This window comes from Choloepus didactylus, assembly GCF_015220235.1.
Source record: "Choloepus didactylus isolate mChoDid1 chromosome 26 unlocalized genomic scaffold, mChoDid1.pri SUPER_26_unloc2, whole genome shotgun sequence".
NCBI classification, from domain to species: Eukaryota; Metazoa; Chordata; class Mammalia; order Pilosa; family Megalonychidae; genus Choloepus; species Choloepus didactylus.
In genome coordinates, this window is record NW_023637615.1 from 2,618,823 (window position 1) to 2,626,205 (window position 7,383).

Here is a 7,383-nt window from a genome sequence, read left to right on the forward strand (position 1 = left end):
CCATGCAACATGGGACATGACTCCTAGGGTTAAATCTGGATCTGACAAAAGAGATGAAGCATATAATGAAAACACTGGATAGACATAAGGTAGAAATTGAAAGTTCAAAAAAAATGGCAGAATCTATGGAAATGACAGGTACGAGATGAAAGACACAATGGAGACATACAAAAGCAGATCCAAGAGGCAGAAGAAAACATTCAGGAACAGAAGAATCAGAGACCTGAAATCCTACACACCAAAGAGGAGATAGAGAAAAGAATGGAAAAATATGAGCAACATCTCTGAGAATTGAAAGACAACACAAAATGCAAGGAATGTACATGTCATGGGTGTCCCATAAGAAGAAGAGAAGGGAATGGGGCAGAAGCAATAATAGAGGAAATAACGAAAATTTCCCATCTCTTATGAAAGACATAAAATTATGGATCCAAGAAATACATTTTACCCCAAACAGAAGAGATCTGAATAGACCTAGGTCAAGACACTTAATAATCAGGTTATGAAATGATAAAGATAAGAGAAAATCCTGAAAACAATAAAAGAAAAGTGACACATCACATACAAAGGAAGCTTGATAAGGCTAGGTGTGGATTTCTCAATAGAAACCATGGAGGCAAGAAGGAAGTGGGATGATATATTTAAGATACTGAAAGAGAAAAACTACCAAGCAAGAATCCTATATCTGGCAAAACTGTCCTTCAAATATGAGGGATCATGGGATTTAAAAAGCTTTCTTGACTCAAAAGGGGAAGATAAATGAAACAAAGTAAAGTTTCCAGGGCTGAAAGATATAAAATGGTGTCAAGAGGTCATACTGGGGATTATTCTTATGCATTATAGAGATATGCCTTTATAGTTTTTAGTGTTTTAGAATAGCTAGAGGGAAATACCTGAAGCTGTTGAAATACAAACCCATAGCCTTGTTTCTTGAAGAAAATTGTGTAACTTTTAGCTTATATAGTGTGAATGTGTGATTGTAGAAATCCTTGTGTCTCACACTCCCTTTATACACTGTATGGACAGATGAGAAGAAAAAATAGGAACCAAAAGTAAATGTAAAATAGGGGAGTATGGGGGGCATGGGTTGTTTTGGATGTTCCTTTTACTTTTATTTTTATTCTTATTTTAATTTTAATTTTTACTATTTTTGGAGTAATGAAAATGTTCAAAAATTGATGCTGGTGATGAGTACTCAACTATATGATGATACTATGAAGAATTGATTGCACACTTTGGATGATAGTATGGTTTGTAATTATACCTCAATAAAATTGCAAATAAAAATATATATTGGGGGTTAAGCAACACAGTCTTAAACAATCAGTGGGTAAAAAAGAAATTGCAAAAGAAATCAGTAAATAACTGGAAAAATTCAAATGAGAACACAACATATGAAACCTATGGGATGCAGTGAAGGAGGTCCTGAGTGGGATATTTATAACTCCAAAGGCATACATAAAAAAGGAAGTTGGAGCTAAAACCAAAGGCCTAATTAAACAAAAGATTAAACTAGGGAATGAAGAGCAATTAACATTAATGCAAGTAGAAGAAAAGAAATACAGATACAAGCAGAAATAAATGATCTGGAGAGCAAAAAACAATAGAGGGAATAAATAAAATGAAAAGCTGGTTCTTTGAGATCAGTAAGATTGACAAACACTTACTAGACTGTCAGATACAAAAGAAAGACCCAAATAAAATCAGAAATAAGAAATCAGTCATTATTAAAGATCTCAAAGATATTTTTTAAAATTATAAGGTGATACTATGAAAAACTGTATGCCCACAATCTAGAAAACTTAGAAGAAATGGACAGTTTCCTGGAAACAAACCTAGACTGACCTGAGAAGAAATAGGAGACCTCATTAAACAAATCACCAGAGATCCAAAGAGTCATCAAGCATCTTCTTACAAATATAAACCAATGGTCAGATGTGTTTACAGGGGAATTTTACAAAACACACAGAAAAGAACTGGCACCATTCATGCTCAAATTCTTTCAAAATATTGAAGAAAGATTGGTGCCTAATTAATTTTATGAAGGTAACATCACTCTATCACCAAAACAAAATAAAGATACTACAAGAAAAGAAAACTGGCCAAGCTCCCTAATGAATATAGATGTATAAATTCTCAACAAAATATTGCAAGTTGAATCCAAATGCACATTAAAGGAATTATACACCACAACCAAGTGGGGCTCATTCCAGGTACACAAAGGTGGTTCCACATAAGAAAGTCAGTCAAGGAAATACAACACATAAACAAACTGAAAGGAAGGAAACAAATGATAAGTTGATAGATGTTGCAAAAGAATATGACAAAATTCAGCATCCCTTTTTGACAAAAAAAAAATATTGAAAATGTCAGAATTGAAGGAAACTTCTTCAACATGATAAAGGGCATATGTGAAAAACCCAAAAGCAACATGGTCCTCCATGGTGAGAGAATGAAATCTAGCAACATTGTGCTAGAAGTTCCAGCCAGAACAATCCAGCAAGTAAAAGAAATAAATGCATCCAAACTGGAGAAAAGGAAGTAAAAATTTAATTAATTTTAGATGTTATGAATGTATATTTGGATAATTCTGAGAATTTGACAACATAGATGCTTGAGGTAATAAATTCAGCAAAATGTGAGGGATACAAGATTAATGTGCAAAAATCAGTAATATTCCTTTATACTAGTAATGATCTAACTGAATAGACAATCAACAAAAGAATTCCATTCACAGAAGAATCAAGTACCTAGGAAGAAACTTAACCAAGGATGCAAAGAACCTCTACACATAAAATTACAAAACTTTATTGAAAGAGATCAAGGAGGGCCTATATAAGTGGGAGGATGTCCCATGTTCATGGTAGGAAGGCTAAACATCATTAAGATGTCAATTCTACACAAATTGATTTTCTGATTCAATGCAATCCAATAAAAATTTGAACAACCTACTTTGCAGACTTGGAAAACTAGTTATCAAATTTATTTGGAAGAGAGAGGAAATTCGAATTGCAAAAACGCATTCTATAAAAAACAATGAAGTTAGAGGACTTATATTCCTTGACTTGAAAACCACAGTAGTCAAAAGAGCATGGAACTGGCACCAAGATAGACAGACGTATTGATAATGGAATAAAACCTTGAAATAAGAAATAAACACCCAGGTTTTTGATCAACTGATTTTTGACAAGGCTCCCAAATCTATTGAACTGGGAGAGTAGTCTCTTCCCCAAATGAGGCTGGGAGAACTGGATATATATATCCAAAAGAATGAAAGATAACCCCTACCTCACACCCTATACAACAATTAATTCAAGTTGGATCAAAGACCTAAATATAAGAGCCAATACAATAAAACCCCTAGAAGATAATATAGGGAAACATCCTCAATACAATTATTACAAGAAGTAGCTAATTAGACCTTAAACCCAAAGCACAAGTAACAAAAGAAAAAAAAATAGATAAATAGGAACTCCTCAAAATCAAAAACATGTGTGATCAAAGGATTTTGTCAAAAAGGCAATGAAGCAGACAGCTCAATGGGAGAAATTTTTTTTGCAACCATATATCTGATAAGAGACTGATATCCAGCATACATAAAGAAATTCTACAACTCAACAACAAATGTGCAAACATCCCAATTTTGAAAGGAAAAGTGAAATGAAAATATTTTTTTTCAAAGAGGAAACACAAATGGCTAAAATTCACATAAAAATAATCATATTAATAGCAATTAGGGAAATGCAAATCAAAACCACAACGAGGTATCATCTCACATGAATAAGAATGGCTGCCACTAAACAAACAGGGAACTACAAATGATGGAAAGGATGTGGAGAAGTTGGAACTCTTATCCACTTCTGGTGGGAATGTATAATTTTACAGATGCTGTGGAAGACAATTTGGCAGTTCCTCAGAAAACTAAATGTTGTTACCCTATGATTCTTCAATTCCAGTACTCTGTATATACCTAGAAGATCTGAAAGAAATGACACAAACAGATATTTTCACACTGATGTCTTAGTGGCCTTTTCACAATTGACAAAAGATGGAAACAATCCAAGTTTCTTCAACAGGTGAGTGGATAAATAAAAGGTGTATACATATGATGGAATATTATTCAGAAGTAAGAAGGAATTAAGTCCTGAAATATGTGACAAAATGGATGAACCCTGACAACATAATGCTGACACAAAGGGAGAGACATTGCATATTATCACTAATATGAACTTTTGTATAATGTAAAATCAGTGTCTTAAAATGCAGATTATAGAGGACCCAGATATAGACAGAAGCTAGAGAAGGGTAATGATTACCTAATATATACAGATCTGTTAATGAGGACAAAATTAAAGGAATGGGAAAGGACAGGGGTGACAAAATCTCACTAATGGGATTAAAAGTATCAGTGCTGTATTGAAGGTGAACATGATTGAAAGGGGTTGTTTAATGCCATGTAACCCACAGATAAGCACTACAAATATAAATAAGTGATTGCATGATGTGCTTGTAAGGTATGACACTGGTACAGAGTTAACAACATGGTGGTATATGGGGAAAATTAGCCATGGCATACCATGTACTCTATTTAATAGGAAAACCTTACTAGAGCCACAATAATACTAGGAATAAATAACTAAGGCATAATAAAGAGCTTTGGGGTGTTTTGGGTTATGACTATATTTTAAAAGTGAGAGTGATGATTGAACAACAAAGTGAAGATAATGTGAGACATTGCTTATCTTGGAAGAATATATTCTGTTTGAAATTAGGAAACCCTTATTTAATAAGTCAAACCTTTGATCTTGAGACTTGCTGTTGTGAAAATTATGGCTGTAAAGTGGAGCCTAATTCTGCCTATAATTATTTCTAACAGTCACTTCCAGAGAGTCTCTTTTGTTGCTTATGTGTGCCCTTTCTCTCTCTAAGCCCAACTCTGCAAAGAAATACATTGCCCACCCTGCTACATGGGACATGACTCCCAGGGGAGTGAGTCTTCCTGGCAATGTGGGATATGACTCCCAGGAAGGAGACTGACACAGACATCAAGAGACAGAGAATGCCTTCTTGCCCAAATGGGGGGAAAGAAAATTTACAGAATAAGGGTTCCATGGTTAAGATATTTAAAATAGAGTCAAGAGTTTGTTCCTAGAGGTTACTATGGGTGCAAGCATCAGCTAAATATTTCAAATGGCCACAGTATGCCAAGCCCAAATCAACATTAGTCCGCCAAATTCTAATGAATACACAAGTCCCTATCTGAGACTCTTTAAAATTTCACTCACTAGGTTTATTTCTCAGAAATTTAAATCTTCCAGGGTATTGCTATGCCAGATATGTCCCCACACACAGAGGTAACAGCCTCTTCAAAAACATCAACTTGATACAACCCCTTCCCCATACTATTGACACCCCTTTACAATATGAAAAAATTAGGGTGGTCAGTGCCCACAAATCCCTGAAGATTGAAATAGTGGTCCAATGAGAGGGAGAGGTAGCAACAGACAGGATAGGATTTAACGAAGGACCATGAATACTGGATCATATAAATATATTTTTTAGTCTCTAGTGTATTAGAACAGCTAGAAGGAAATAACTGAAATTGCAGACCAGTAGCCCATAGAGTTCTTTGAAATTTGCTCTTTAAATTCCTGTTTAATTTTACTTTGAAAGCTATCATTTTCTAGTATATCTACTATATTTCACAAAAAAATGCAAAAAAAAAAAAAAACATCAGTTGGCCATAAAATATTGACTCAAATATATGCTGTCTGCAAGAGACTCATCATAAACCTAAAGATAAAAGTAGGTTGAAAGTGAAGGGATAAAAAAATACAACATGCAAGCACTAGCTAAAAGAGATTCAGGGTAGTTATAGTAATATCATAAAAATTAGACATTAGGGTCTTTGCCTGGGTAGTGCCATAATGCTGGTGTGCCACTGGGAGCTCCAGGATCACCACAGATGTAGAACATATGTGATCTTCTGCCTGAAATATCTCAATTTATTTAGAAGTATCAGTGCACACTTGAGGCTGCATTTTATGTAAAGAAAGCACTGGTATGTGTGTACAAGAGCCAGAACCACAGAAAAGTGTGCAAGAAACCAAACAAGTGGATGGTGAAGACCCTGAGATGATCTCTGTTGAGGTAGAACATGTAAATGAAGATGCTGAGCTGATATTTTTGGACTAACTTAAAATTCAAAACCAGTTGTTTCAAACATTTTTAAGAGTCACCCCAGGTCTAATTCAAGGAGAAAATAGTATGGTCACCTTTGACAAGGTACTTGTCATGCATTGCAGGCTAAGTCCTGTGACCCTTACATCAAGAGTCACTATCTTGCCAGTTTCTCAATCTGAATCAAGAGCAACAGGTAGTCCCATTATTATTGAGACTTTGTCTGAACATGATTATAGAATTAATTCACCACAATTCATGCCTAATAACTTCAGAGCTATTTTCTCCTGTGAGTTCATTGCAGCATCCAGGAAGAGCAGCACTTTCTGTAGGATGTGTAGATGAAAATCCTTGTATATCAAAGTTACTTTCCACTTCTGAAGTAAATACCATTAATCCCAAAAGGCCTAAACTCAGTAATGGACATTCTTTAGGTTTGTCCCCCTAGGGTATATCTCATACAAAAAGCAATCAGAAAAATATAACTTCAAAAGATTGTCGTACCTTGTTATACCCTGTTCAGAATGGAGCACTTTTCACAATAGTTTGCAAAGGACAATTTCAAGCCTGTAAATCCAGTCAGGGAAAATGGAAGACTCGCAAAATAGATTTTTCAAGTATAGCAGGTCAAGAAACTGCTGATTCCAAGAAAGGAGGCATGATTGTGTTACTTCATGACTTTTCTATGAATAACATAAAGAAAAAGAGCAGCCAGAACAGTAAACTGTCACAAAACTTAAATGCCTAAGCCTCTTTAAGTTTCTAAAAATATTAATTTTATGAACCACATGAAGTAAATGGGTGACAGCTGGTAAAGGCACAGCAACTGCCAACATGGCCACTGGCAATTCCCTTCTCCTTTCCAGCTACAGTGCCATACTGAAAGTGTACACACCCTCAGGAACCTTCCACTCTCTGTTAAATCTGTGAATTGCCATTTGAAACAGACCAGGTTATCTTACAACACATGAAGGATAGTCACAAGTTTGGTGAAAAGCCTTTCATTTGACAGGCTTGCAATTATATATCATCAGCCTTTGCTGATGTGGAAACACATTTTAGAATATGCCATGAAGTTCTAAAAATTTGCTTTGTCCTTTTTTCTAAAACTTCTGAAACAAAAGTTGCCTTCTGAAACAAAAGTTGATATTCAAGTGTCCCTGGGACCTCTTCATCCAGGATCAGTAGAAGTAGCATTCATTA

The 7,383-nt window shown here is 35.0% G+C and overlaps 1 pseudogene; it reads left to right on the forward strand.

Annotated features, from left to right (window-relative positions):
* Window positions 1-6,063: 6,063 nt before the first annotated feature.
* Window positions 6,064-6,628, forward strand: LOC119525775 (annotated as a pseudogene).
* Window positions 6,629-7,383: the final 755 nt, after the last annotated feature.